The sequence below is a fragment of the Mirounga angustirostris genome, unplaced genomic scaffold (assembly GCF_029215605.1).
Source record: "Mirounga angustirostris isolate CCGP_5_RB_7025 unplaced genomic scaffold, mMirAng1.0.hap1 SCAF_2, whole genome shotgun sequence".
In the NCBI taxonomy this organism is placed as follows: Eukaryota; Metazoa; Chordata; class Mammalia; order Carnivora; family Phocidae; genus Mirounga; species Mirounga angustirostris.
Genome location: NW_026991710.1, coordinates 114,915,622 through 114,929,770, shown reverse-complemented (window position 1 = coordinate 114,929,770; position 14,149 = coordinate 114,915,622). Strand labels below are relative to the sequence as shown.

At 36.0% G+C, this 14,149-nt stretch overlaps 2 long non-coding RNA genes across 5 annotated transcripts in view; one reads left to right on the top strand and one right to left on the bottom strand.

Annotated features, from left to right (window-relative positions):
• Positions 1-14,149, bottom strand: part of LOC123847532 (uncharacterized) — a 38,391-nt gene that overhangs the window by 16,978 nt on the left and 7,264 nt on the right. For both annotated transcript variants that reach the window (XR_010409554.1, XR_010409553.1), the window contains exons 2-3: positions 8,942-9,092; positions 289-333 (exon numbers count right to left, since the gene is read on the bottom strand). This is a non-coding gene — a long non-coding RNA (uncharacterized LOC123847532). The remainder of the gene's footprint in view (positions 1-288; positions 334-8,941; positions 9,093-14,149) is intronic.
• Positions 13,707-14,149, top strand: part of LOC135363655 (uncharacterized) — a 34,781-nt gene continuing 34,338 nt past the window's right edge. For all 3 annotated transcript variants that reach the window (XR_010409551.1, XR_010409550.1, XR_010409552.1), the window contains exon 1: positions 13,707-14,088. This is a non-coding gene — a long non-coding RNA (uncharacterized LOC135363655). The remainder of the gene's footprint in view (positions 14,089-14,149) is intronic.

Sequence of the window (14,149 nt, the reverse complement as noted above, 5' to 3'; positions counted from 1 at the left end):
GCCCAATAAATAAAAAGTTTTCAACCTGAATGAAAACCAAGGATATGCAGTTTTAAACCACAATGTAATACCACTAGACAACCAGAATGCTAAATTTTAAAGAGATTAACAACGTCAATGGTAAGATGGGGGTCAACAGGAATACTAATACCCAGCTGGTAGGAGTGAGAACTGTTACAACCAGTTTGGAAAAGTATTTTTTATTATCTACTAAAGTTGAAGATAGGCCTGGCCATTTCATTCCTAGGTTTATACCCAACAGGAACACACATACCAGCAGATACTCACGAGCATGTAATTCTACCACTGGTCTTTGGCATCACCCATGGATCACTATAAAGAAATGAAGTGAAAGAAAATTAATTACAACTACTTGCAACCAAATGGATATGTCAATAGAGAAGGTGCTAAGAAAAAAATGTTTTATAGTTCATTTCTGTAAAGGATAACGATACTGGAGCACCTGGGTGATGCAGTTGGTTGGGCATCTGACTCTTGGTTTTCAGCTCAGGTCATGATCTTGGGGTCCTGGGATTGAGCCCCACATTGAGGCATGGAGTCTGCTTAAGATTCTCTCTCCCTGTCCCTCTGCCCCTCCCGCTAGTGCTGTCTCTCTCTCTCTCTCTAAAATAAATAAGTAAATAAATCTTAAAAACAAAACCAAAACAAAACTATTAACAAACATACAAACAAACAAGGGAATGATTCCTGTAAAATTCTGGATAGAAGTTTTCCAGTGTGGAGTAGTGGGAGAGTCTGATGATTAGGGAAAAGAATGACAGGTCTTGACAAACCTTTGTTCCAGCTCTCTCCTGCCCATGTGGTGCTTGTGGTTATGGATTGTATGTGAGAGAATGAATCAGCTCCCCCCCTGGTGTCATTAGGGAGCTTGTTCCAAGTCTTGTAGCTGCAGCTTTATGACACAGCAAGGCAGTGGCAGAATGCCTCACGTCAATGCCCATTTTGGGGAAGGCCGGCCTCTGCCTGGCATGATCACAGCTTTGGGGGACCAGGAATGATTGCCTTAAGCACTAGGCCAAAGGAGATTTGCACAGAGATTTATAGGAGGCCAACATGTTTTATGACCAGTCTGACAGAATATAGGTTGTCAAGGTCATTCTCGCTGCAGGCTATTTCTGATTCAAACCTGTGAGTTTTCCAATATACTATATTGGAGAAATGAAGAAATCAGATTTAGGGATTAGAAAGGCAAGTAGGGAAGTATGGTTAGTGTTTTGGTGTGGATATTAGCTGTAATTAGCTTTATTTGCCAAGCAGCATCTCTCTGCCCCACTTTTTTTTTTTTTTTTTTCAGACCTTCTTTTAACTTCAGAAGCCACTTTTCCTCATTCTCATCCTATGTGCTTCACCGGGACTGATACTTTTCCCCAACTTCAAGGATAGGGTAGTGGGCCAGTCAGAATCTTGATAAAGAACCCCTCACTATTCCCTAAATTGCAAGCTACAATTCTGATCACAGTTCCAATATTTGTGGGGAGTTGGGGAGGGAGGGAGTGTTTCCCCACCCCACCAAGCAATTCTCTGCAACACCAGCTGGATATCCTACAATTTAACTCAATTCTGATGCTATCTACCTAGTGATAGCCTCAGATCCCACAGGTCAAGAGTTCAGGCCTACAAAGACTGCCTGGTACCCCCTCCAGACACCAATCATGAGTCTGGATTATGACCTGTTTTTCTGATCCACTGGCTACAAATCAGAGATTCCAACAACCTCCTCCTTGGGTTCAACTAATTAACAGTGCCTCACCAAATTCCAAGAAACATTTAACTTACTAGATTACCAGTTTATTATAAAAAAAGATGTAACTCAGAAATAGCCAGATGGAAGAGATGCATAAGGGAAGGTATGAGGAAAAAGTATAGAACTTCCATGATCTCTCAGAGCCTACAATTCTCCCCAAGTCTCCACATGGTCACCAACCAGGAAATTATCCAAACCCCATCCTTTTGTGGTTTTATGGAGGCTTCATTGCATAAACATGATTGATTAAATTATTGACTCTGGATGATTGAACTCAATCTCCAGCCCCTCTTCCCTCCCCAGAGGTGACAGGGTAGGACTGAAATTTCCAACACTCAAATCCCATAGTTAGTTCTCCTAACATACAGCCCCCATGCTTAGGTGCTTTCCAAAAATCACCTCATTAACATAATAAAAGACATCTTTATTGCTCTTGCTCTCCTCACTTACAAAATTCCAAGGTTTTTAGGAGCTCTGTGCCCGGAATAGTGGACAAAGACCAAATGTATATTTCTTATTATAAATCACAATATCACACAAGCCACAAAAAATATGTAGGTTTGGAGCTTCTGGGAGTCATCCTCCTCACCAACATATTAAGAACATCTGTCTGAGAATTACTGCAACACAGAAGAAAAGTGGAGCCAAGAAATGGAGAGATGTGTTCCTGTTAGTATGGTTTGATCACCTGGATCCAGCTGTGCCTAAAGCTAGTGTACCCATAGGCTTTCCTGTTATATAAGCCAATAAACGACCTTTTATGCTGAATCTAGTTGGAGTTGGATTTGGGTCACTTGCAGCCCCAAGAGCCTGACTAATGTACAGAGGAAAGAATCCAATGGTGTTTAAGGGAGTATCATGTAATAGGTTGATCATATTGAGTTATATAGGGAGATTGAGATTTATAGAGAAAAGTCATTATAGAGGTGAAAAGCAGTGAGAGCAGGAGTGGTGGGCTGGATAAAATGTGTGAGAGAGGTTGTGGGGTACTACACTGTAGTGGGAGTGAGGAAATTTCACTTAAGTCTAAGTGTCCATTATGGCTGTGATTCTTTGGGACAGGCTGAATGTGAATGGAGGAGAAACTACTGTAGAGAGGAAGCCACAGAACTATGTGGCTCAGCCTTTTTGAAAAAGTATAGACTTACTTTTTCTACTCCTCTTTGCTCATTCAGTACTGCCATCACTACAATATCTTTGACTCGAACAAGGCGCCAAAACTATTTTTGCCTTTGTTGCTAATTACATTTTTGTTGCTAAGTTCTTTTAATATCCTCTGTTCTTATCTACTATTGCTGTATCATTTGAAACATTTAACTCTCCAGGCTTTTAAAAATCTCTCTCCTCTTAGTTTCCCTGGTCCTATCTGTTCTTATTTTCCACTGACCTACCCAATCTTTCTCAAACTTCTTCCCAACTTTCTCATCTGAAGTCCATTCTAAATATTAGTGAGCTCTATTATTTGATGTGTGGCCCTTCTTTTTTCTTTTTCTTTTTTTTAAAGATATTTATTTATTTATTTATTTATTTATTTATTATTTTTAAAGATTATTTATTTATTGATTTATTTATTTGACACAGAGAGAGAGAGCACGCTAGAGAGGGAACACAAGCAGAGGTAGTGGGAGAGAGAGAAACAGGCTTCCCGCCGAGCAGGGAGCCCAATGTGGGGCTTGATGTGGGGCTTGATCCCAGGACCCTGGGATCATGACCTGAGCTGAAGGCAGACGCTTAATGACTGAGCCACCCAGGCTCCCCTTTATTTATTTGTTTGACAGAGAGAGAGAGCACACAAGCAGGAGGAGCAGGAGAGGGAGAAGCAGCTCCCCAATGAACAGGGAGCCAATATAGGGCTTGATCCCAGGACCCCGGGATCATGACCTGAGCTGAATGTAGACGCTTAACTGACTGAGTCACCCAGGCGCTCCTCTTTTTTCTTTTTATTGTATGCAATCTTTCTGAGATATCTCACCATTTATAATGATTTCAACTATCCTCCAGAAGCTGTAGACGCCAAGATACCTACCTTCCTTCTAGGCCTTTCTTTAAATGCTGTTTCTATATAGGGACTACCTCTCTACATCGCTACCTGAATGTCCCATAGTTACCTCAACATATAATCATCCTAACCTGTACTTCTCACCAATCTTTTTGGTGTTTGTCACATATGTCTCCTCCTTGTTCTCCTGCTCTGGTAAAGCTGTCTGGCATTTAGAATTTCATATGTAAATGACTAAGTATTTCCTCAGTAACTGGTGTATTTTACAGGATGATCTCATTACTTCATAGAGTTTAGATACTTTACTAATTTAAATTTTTCCTTGTCATGTGGTAATCTGGAGAATAAAATCTTACCTTCTCAACTGGTCTTTTAATGCTCTGATTCCTGTTTAATTTGCTGGTTTTATAGCATCCTATTTGCAGTTCCCAGAGCTGCTCATGTTCTCTCATCTTTGTGTCATTTGCCCTTTGCTATCCACCTCTGTGGTGTTTACTTATCACCACTTTTACATAAGCCGATTTCAGTGGTCACTTTCAGGAGATTTAGGAAGGTCCTGCATCCAGGGTGGGTAAGGTTTCCCATCCCATGTACATCTTCATATGATGTGAGCACTCATTTGTAGCCCACACTGGTCTATACGCCTATCTGTACATTGTATTAGTCTTTAGCATTTTGAATGCTTGATTTTTCATCCTCAGAGCCCTGGCAAGATGCCTGATACCTATTCAGCACTGAGAAAAAATAAAGGTAGAAGGAAAGAAAGTGGTGAGGGGAAAAAGGAAGGGAGAAAAGTAGATAGTATTAAGCACTGTGATGAGAATGTCTAATTATCTAAAATAGATAACTGGGTAAAATGTAGAGAAGTGTGACCCTAAATTTGCTTTCTTTTAGCAGTAGTGGACAAAGCCCCTTGAGTTTGAATCCCATCTTAGAATCTTGCTACAATCTTTCTCTGACACTTACTACCTTGGGCAATTTGCTCAATCCCTCTGTGCCTCAGTTTCCTCATATGTAAAATTGTGGCACTAATAGTGCATAACTTTAGGATAGTTATGAACATTAAGTATGTTTATACCTATAAGGTACTTAGAAGAGTGCTTGGTACATGGGAAATCCTATATGGGTTTAATAAATAAATATAAGAGTTGATGTTGGGGAATTTACCATATAATTGTAAAGTATTTCTCTAAAACTACTCATTTGTTCCATGTGCACGGATATGTACATGGGTGTATTGAAGAGTCCATAATTAATTCCAACACTATTGGCTACAGAGAAATATATTTTAATATAGGAGTATTATATTCTATGGCAGGCAAAATCAACACCTAAGATATTCCACATTAAAAAATGTATCAGTCTTTGGACATATATTTATATTTTGAAGATGGAAAAATACCTGATTCTAAAGATGATTTAACTTTGAGTAATAAATGTCTTTTTCACACAGATTTATGAAGAGAATGCTACTTAATACTGTTCTCTGTATGCCCTTCAAATTCTTTGCCTTGTAGTTTGGAGTGATGTTTTCCTAATCTTCTTTACTACCAACAGAATTGGCTATATATTGGATTATTCATTTTTTACGAATACCATATGATTTCACTCATATGTGGAATTCAAGAAACAAAACAAAGGATGGCAGGGAATAAAAGAGAGAGAGGCAAACCAAGAAACAGACTCTTAACTATAGAGAACAAACTGATGGTGACTAGAGGGGAAGTGGGTGGGGGGTGTGTGTGAAACAGGTGATGGGGATTAAGGAGGGCACTTGTGATGAGCACCAAGTGATGTATGGAAGTGCTGAATCACTATATTGTACACCTGAAACTGATAATACATGGTATGTTAACTAAGTAGAATTTAAATAAAACCTTTTAAAAAGAATTTAAAAAAAGAACTGGCTATACAACTTCTACATTAAAATATGATATATTTGTACCTTCATTTCGGTTAAACTTAAGTGCAAGTCCAAGAGTTTTAGCAAGCTTTTATAAGCCTGATCTCTCATTTCTATGAAGAATATGTCTCACAGGCTATGCTTTCCAGCTTTGTTTGATGTCATTTCCAGTTATAATTGTTTTATAACAGCTTAGACATGCTTTTAAATGTAGTCCTCAAACTAGGCTGTTAGTGGGTCTAGTACTGCCACAATTACTAAGGAAACTAGAAAGAAGCCTGTACAGTTTCCCTATAGGCCTCGGGAAATGACTGCCCTTGATGTTTGAAGCATGTATTTAAATCAAAACAGTGAAAATGGAATAAACTATTCTAAGCATGTTTTTGAACTGTCTACCAGTGCAGCCCTATAAATCAGTTGGGGCCCACAGGCAGATGATACGAAGGGATTTAACCTCAGATATAAAGGAAAACAATCTAAAGACAGGGAAGAATTTTAATTAAATCGAAAATGTGAATCAAAGTATTAACATTGTTCTGGTATGGATTCTCATTGCCATCAGATGCATCATGCTTTAAACAATAATAAAGTCCCAAAAATTTAGTAAAATTTTGTGGTACAAGAAATTCTCTCTGCTTACATGCAAGGCTGAATTTTTTTGCCTTTTTTGTTAACAGTATTGTTAACAATATTTGCAATTAGAAATTAAAACTTCAAGTAAAGTGCTTTCTTTTTTTCTTTGAAAAGTTCAATAGGTTTAATGGATGTGGATAAAAATAACAAAATGATAGGTAACAATCATATATGAAAAGAAGGAGACTCATTCCTATTGATTATTTTAATAATTTGTCCTGTGCAGGTGCTTTTGGTTTTGATTAGATTATATGGAAAACCTGAGTATGGGTTAAAAATTAATATTACATAGTTAGCTTGCTGTAATATTCAAGAATATTATTTATTTTTTTATTGTTTAATTTTAAAATCTTCACTTTATAAGTATTTTTTTCTTTAGAAAATTAAACTTTTTAAGATATGGAGAAAATATGGATTTATTTAAATAATTGCTAAAATACAGGTTTCCAGGGAAGTTAGTGGAGGAATGATGAGAGAGAGAATGAATGTTGTAAGAAAGTGGAGTGGTGGAGTAAGGAGACAGATAAAAGATACAGGAGAGAAAAGGGAATAAAAATTCCAGGAAAAAAGAAATAAGTTGAAACTGCAGATTATTGGGATGCCTGGTGTCTCAGTCAGTTAAGCGGCTGCCTTCGGCTCAGATCATGATCCTAGGGTCCTGGGATGGAGTCCTGCATCGGGCTCCCTGCTGGGCAGGTAGCCTGCTTCTCCCTCTGCCTGAAGCTCCCTCTGCTTGTGCGCTCTCTCTCTGACAAATAAATAAAATCTTAAAAACAAACAAACAAACAACAACTGCAGATTATCATGTGAGTGAAAACAGTATTAAAAATGTTCTGTTTTGGTATTATGTTAGATTCCGGGCAATAGTAAATACCTCCTATTACTTTCAGAATTCAGTTTGTGTCCTAGAAATGTTTTAAATTTCAGGTGCCCATTAATTGATATCCAAAGTCCACCACGTTGTCAGGCTCCAACCCTTTCCCTTTTGTATCATGAAAATGGTGGAGATGTTTTTGCCACTAGGTTTGGGAGAAATTCTTTAGTCATGCTTCTGTGTTTCATTAAAATTCATAGCATCTAACCTCAGTTGGGCCTTTTGTTCTGAACAGTGTTCTTTTTATTCAGACAGAAATAAGTCCCTATCCAGTTCTCGTTGTGGGTATTGCAAGATTTTCACTTCTCTGAAGGTCCTAAGGCCATGCTGACCCTCTCACCATTAGAGCGAGTTCAACTTGCTTCCTAATTTACAAATAAAGCCATCCGTTATGAACTTCTTTCGTGTCACTCCCCATCCCTGTCAAAATTTCTTTGCACATTTTCCATGATTGCTTATTATTCTTCTTTTCAAAGGATGAAATGTTATTCCCCTTTTCCAAATTAACATCTTCCTGTGCTCCCCAGCCATGACTCCTCCAGCCTATTCTGCTGATAATCCATCACACCTGCATTCCCTTGATCTTGTCCCATTGATCATTCCCTCTTCTATTCTTTCATCTGCTAATTACTCATCTTCTATTTACTGGCTCCCTTTGGCTTTTTGTCAAGACCTTCAATCATGGTCAGTTGTGAAATGTACTAAAACACTTTTCTCCAATTCTGTCACCTGATCAAGCTCCCACTCTTTCCTCAAGAGTGCCTAGAAAATTATTTCCATATTTCTATTTCTAACTTACCATTCAGATAATTGAAATCTCACTTCTACACCACCTTGATTTTATCATTATATCAAAAGTCAGGAATGATTCCCTAATTGTCACATTTAAACTACTGCTTCTAATTTTCCTACTTGATCTTTGCAGTATCAACATTACTGACCAGCATATTATTCTTTAAAATTCTCCCTCAAATACAAAGAAAGTCCTCTCTCTTTTATTTTTTTTCTTTCCTTCTCTCGTAATTCCTGAGTCTTTCACGGATTCAGCATCTTAACATAGGCATATCCTAGTTGTCTGTTTTCAAATTCATTGAATTCTACTCTTTATTATTTCTTTCCTTCTGCTGGGTTTAGGTTTGTTTTGGTCTCCTCCCCCTCCTCTTCCTTCTTCTTTGTTGCCTTAAGGTAAAAGTTTAGATTATTGATTTGAAACCTTTCTTCTTTTCTAATATAAGCATTTGTAAATTTCTCTCCTGGCATTCTTTTAGCTGTTTTGTTGCTTTAGCATTGCTCCAGTGCTTCCTCTCTAAGTACTGCCTCAAATTGTGGTATATTATTTTCATTTAGTTCATTTTTCTTGAGACTTCCTTTTTGACCCACGAATTATTTAGAAATGTTCTGTTTAATTTACAGGTGTTTGAAGATTTTTCTGTTATCTTTTTGTTATTAGTCTAGATTAATTCTCTTATAGTTAGAGGGCATACATGGTATTATTTCATTTCTTTTCAGTTTGTTGAGGTGTGTTTTATAACCCTAAAAATGGTCTATCTTGGTGAGTGTTCCATGTGTGCTTGAAAAGTGTATATCCTGCTATTGTTGAGTGTAGTGTTCTGTAGCTATCAATGAAATCCAGTTGGTTAATGGAGTTGTTTATTCTTCTATATCTGTGCGGTTTTCTGACTATTAGTTCTATCTACAAAAAAAGAAACGTCCTCTACTCTAAATTACTGACCAAATGCTTTACTAAAACTGTGCTTCTGGCCTTACTTTTAGAGTCCATTACTTCTGTGGCAACCTCCTGATCATTGTCCTCTGAGGTTTCTATTTCCTTCTGGCTGAAGCCTTGATATCCTTCCTGTAGTCCTTCCAGCTCTGGTAGCTCCATGGCCACAGAGAGCTGCCGGCACCAGGGTTCACACTGTGAATATATAAAGAACACATACAACTCAATAGCAAATAACGTAAACCCTGATTAAAAAATGGACAGAGAAACGGAAGGAACAGCTTTCCAAAGAAGACAAACAAATGACAGGTACAAAAGAGCATCTTTTCTTAAAAAATTAAAAATAGAACTTTCATGTAATCCAGCAGTCCACTTCTGGGTATATATCCAAAAGAATCAAAATCAGGATCTTATAGAGTATCTACACTCCCATATTCATTGCAGCATTACTCACAATAGTCAAGATATGGAAACCACCTAAGTGTCTGTCAACTGATGAATGGATAAAGGTGTGACATATATATATATATATATATATATATATATATATATATATATATATATATATATATATAATATCACTGAGCTATGAGAAAGCAGAAAATCCCTCCAATGCGATGACTTGGATAGACCTTGAGAGTATTATGCTAAGTGAAATAAGTCAGAGAAGATAAATACTGTATGATATCACTTATATATGGCATCTAAAAAAGACAAACTCAGAGAAAGAGCAGAGTTGTGGTTTCTGGGGTTGGAGGGTGGAAGAAATGGGGAGATATTGGTCAAAGAGTACAAACTTCCAGTTATAAGATTAATAAGGTTGGGAATCTAATATATAGCATGGTGCTTGTAGCTAATAATACTGTATGATATGCTTGAATATTGCTAAGAGAATAGATCTTAAAGATTCTCACCACAAAAAAGAAATAACCACGTGATGGGCTGGAGGTTGTAGCTAATACTACAGTGGTAATCATTTTGCAATTTATAAATGTATCAAAATAACACGTTATACACCTTAAACTTACATGAGCTTATATGTCAATTATTATATTTCAATTAAAGCTGAAAAAATAAAAAAATAATAAAATTACATGTAGAAGAAACAAACTAATGAAGAAAAATCACATAATCATATCAATTGCAGAAAAACTTTGATTCATTAATTTCCTTGCTTACTTTTTTGGCCAACTTTTTTGTTTCAGTAGAAAAAGGTAATTCAGAAATTTTGAAAGGCATTTTGTTGAACATTGGTATAAATTGGAGAGAAAATACTTTAGATGATTCAGCAGTGAATGAGTCATCAACAGATGGTTTCAATTAAACTTTTTCAAAACACATATTCAGCAAGGGTAAACCAACTAGTTCAGGTACCTGGTTTTTGCATATTTTTTTCTTTTTTAGAAACATAGATCAGTTAATTTGTTTCAGTATTTGGGCAGAATATATTATTAAACATTGTTTTCCTTTCTGTGACTTGTTTTGACCATACAAGAGAGAAATAGGTGATTATATTCAAGGGATTGAATATATAAAGCAGGTCACAAAGTAGGAATATTTAAGCCATATTTGCTTATAAAGGATCTTAATATCTTTGCGAAAACCATGACCTAATAGAAACCCTGGCTAAGATTCTGAATGCTTTGTTCAGGAGAGAGGGAAATGAATAAATGAGATAATACATTTTTAGCCAACTAATCAGCAATATATTTGTTTTCTGTTTTTTGATCACGTATCCCTAAATAGTTTAAATTGTCTAATATTAAGAATGACAGTAAGATTCTAGCAAAACTGTTAACAGGAAGTGCTAAATATTTCCCAAGCTTATTTTATAATTCTAGTGTAACACTCAGAGTTCTCCAGAGAAACAGAATGAATAAGATGTATGTATAATATATATAATTTAAGGACTAAGCTTACATGATCATGGGGACTGGCAATTCTGAAATCTGTAGGGCAGGCAGGCATGCTAGAAACTCAGGGTTTCCATGTTATAGTCTTGAGGCAGAATGCCTTCTCTAAGAAACCTCAGTTTTTGCTTTTAAAGTCTTCAGCTGATTGGATGAGGCCCACCTGTACTATACATGGTAAGCTTTACTTAAAGTCAGCTGATGTTTGGTGTGAGCCACATCTATAAAATACCTTCACAGCAACACCTAGAATAGTTTGATTAAATAATTTGGTACTATAGCCTTGCTAAACTGGTACATAGAACTAACCATCACATCTGGTTGTCTGATTTTGTAGTTTGCTTTCTTTTAAAGTGAGATATTTTAGATATTTTAGATATAATATATGTTTATAGTCATTAATTCAGCTATAAATTAATATTATTATTTGTTAATATTAAAATTAATCACTATTCATTACTACAACCAATATATAAGTATTACACATTTTATATTCATTCATTCAACTATTTTTTAATTTAACATTTACTATGTACTAGGTACTATATTTTGTTCTGAGACACCTACAATAAAGATATTATACCCAAACACTTAAGAAGTTGAAATTTCAGGGACACCTGCATGGCTCAGTTGGTTAAGCATCTGCCTTCGTCTCAGGACATGATCCCAGGATCCAGGGATGGAGGCCTACATCGGGCTCCCTGCTCCGTGGGGAGTCTGCTTCTCTCTCTCCCTGTACCCATGCTTGTGCTCTTCTGTGTGCATGCTCTCTCTCTCTCTTGCATGTGTGCAAGCACGCGTTCTCTCTCAAATAAGTACACAAAATCTTAGAAAAAAAGAAGTTTAAGTTTCAGTGAGATGAAATAGTTAAGTCTTGACTTTGTATAGATACACATATCATCCCCAATTTTCAAGTTAAAAAATGCTCTAAAATATATTTCATTCATTAAATATTGCTTAATGACTGCATACTTTAAAGGCTAAAAAAATAAAGTACCTCCCCTCAAAGAGTTTAAAATCTGCTGGGAATCCATTTGACTCTGAATTTTGCCACTATGTGTTATGGGAAAATTACTGTAATTTGAGGTTGAATTTCCTTATCTATGGAATGAGAATTATACTAGATAACATTTCAGTAACATTTCTTTATGGTCTTAAAATAATATTATTTTCAAGATTCTTTGTATAGAAAATTATTCTCCAGTGGGTAAGAATGGATACATTATTTATAATGATTTTATTCTAAGTAGGAAATTAGTTATTAATGGCTTACATACAAGTATTGAGTTCTAGACATATTTTTTCCTGTTTAGATTCACAGCTAAATTGCTTTCATAAAACAATAAAAGTTAACCTCAAAGACTGATAGAGAAAATTAGCATTAAGTAGAAAATGCAGTGGCCGATAGCAGAATGTGGGTTTTAACATGAGGTCAACATTAAATGAAAATTACTATTTTGATATAGTCAACTGGTTATGAACTAGATATAAAAAAATGTTTTAAGAATTTAAGGTTTGAGAATTTAAAAAACTATATTATGTGATAAAGTTTATTATTTGGAAGTCATATTATGTTTGGTCTCCAAATTAAAACTTATTTTCAAAATTTAGCTATTCAAGATTAAAGGAGCTCCTGCACTGTAAAGTACATATTACAAGGAAGTACAGTTCTTAATACTTGTAGGAAGTGATTCACTTTAATTGTTTGTACTCATTTCCATAAAAGACAATTGCCTAGGGCAATGATATTATCATGATGTTATTAGTAGTAGTATGCGCATGTTTGATGCTTTACGAATTTGAAGGTAAAGGCACACTATTTTATGTATCCTTTCTTCATGAGGAAAAAGCAAACCTTCTATTCTGTAAGTGAACTGCCTGCAATTCTCAGGACCCACCAAAATTTCATTCTTCATATTTACTTTCTATTTTCATAGCAATGGGAATGGAATGTGATCCTCAGGACTCAGCCATTATCCTGACCTCTGTGTCCGTAGCCTTTGACTCAGGCCTGAGTTCACCATAACTTATTTTTACAACAATTCTGAGATGCAGCCAGACCACTTGGCAATATTTTCACTCCTACTCAGCTTGTTTCAAAATGGGAATTCTCACTGTTTCTCTTTTTAGAGCATTCCTAGTTTCAGCATGAAACCTTTTAAAATAAAACTGCTGTTATGCAAATGACTGAAGACAAAATGCATTTTGTTCAATTCCCAGATTCTGTCTTGATTATTAAGTGCCATAAAGCCCTCTACTTTCCAGGCTTATTCACAAAGTTATTACCCAATCTGGCAATATTTTCTCAAGAAATTTCTGGACAGTATATACTTTTTTATGATGGCAAATCCGTTCACTGTTTTTATAAGCTGCATCATAGAGTAAATCCCCAACATGTGCATCCTGAATACTTGCCTTGTTTGGTCATAAATCATTGGAATTGTTTGTGACTATCAATGAGTCAAAGGGAACATTTCAAGATTTGGGATTGGAATTCTTTCCTTTGACTTTTGCTATTCTCCTATGGTTTTGTTTTGCAGTTTACTATGTGCAGTTTTTCACTCCAGTCCCCCTGCAGCCCTTGTTGGGTTTTTATAATAGTGTGAGTTGATGGTCTTCAAACTTGTAAGCTATCATTTTCTAGTTTTTTCTTCCAAAAACAGTCCACTTCCCTTAAGCTTAGCTCTTGTGTTCTTAAATAAAACTTGAATTGAAGAAATGGCCATATTTCTGACAAGCTGTGAGACTTACCAAGGTCATTTTTGTTTGCTCTATCACTTAAAATACAATCCAACTTACAATTGCCTGGCGTGGATGAGTGCATTTTTTTAATGTACCTAATACCTTTTGACATTGGGAAATAAGAAGCTATGAAAATAAGGTTGATAAACCAGTAAAGAAGTCTCTCCTTAAATGGTCACAATCTGCCAGGAACTGATAAGGAAAAGGATCCTGTGGGGACAATGACAAGAAATTTACAGCCATCAACCCCATGTCAGCACTGGGTGAGAAAACAAATAGAATTCCAGACAATTCAGAACAAATACTACAAATCAGAGAAGATCCCAAAACCTCCTTTCAATCTTACACTTTTGAAAGACAACTAAAATGCACAAAGGATATTGGGCAACTCCACACTAATCGTTACATTGTGCCTTTTCTTTTGTCTTTCTTCTCTTGATCTCAAATTAAATTTATCTTCAGTGAAAAGCTTTTTCTATGGGGTATATCATTTTATCGCCAACGTAAAACACTCAAGAGGATACCGAGGCAGAGTAAGGGTAAGTTAATTATTGCAATTATGTGTTAATTATGATGAATTCTTTTAGAGTAATGAAGTAA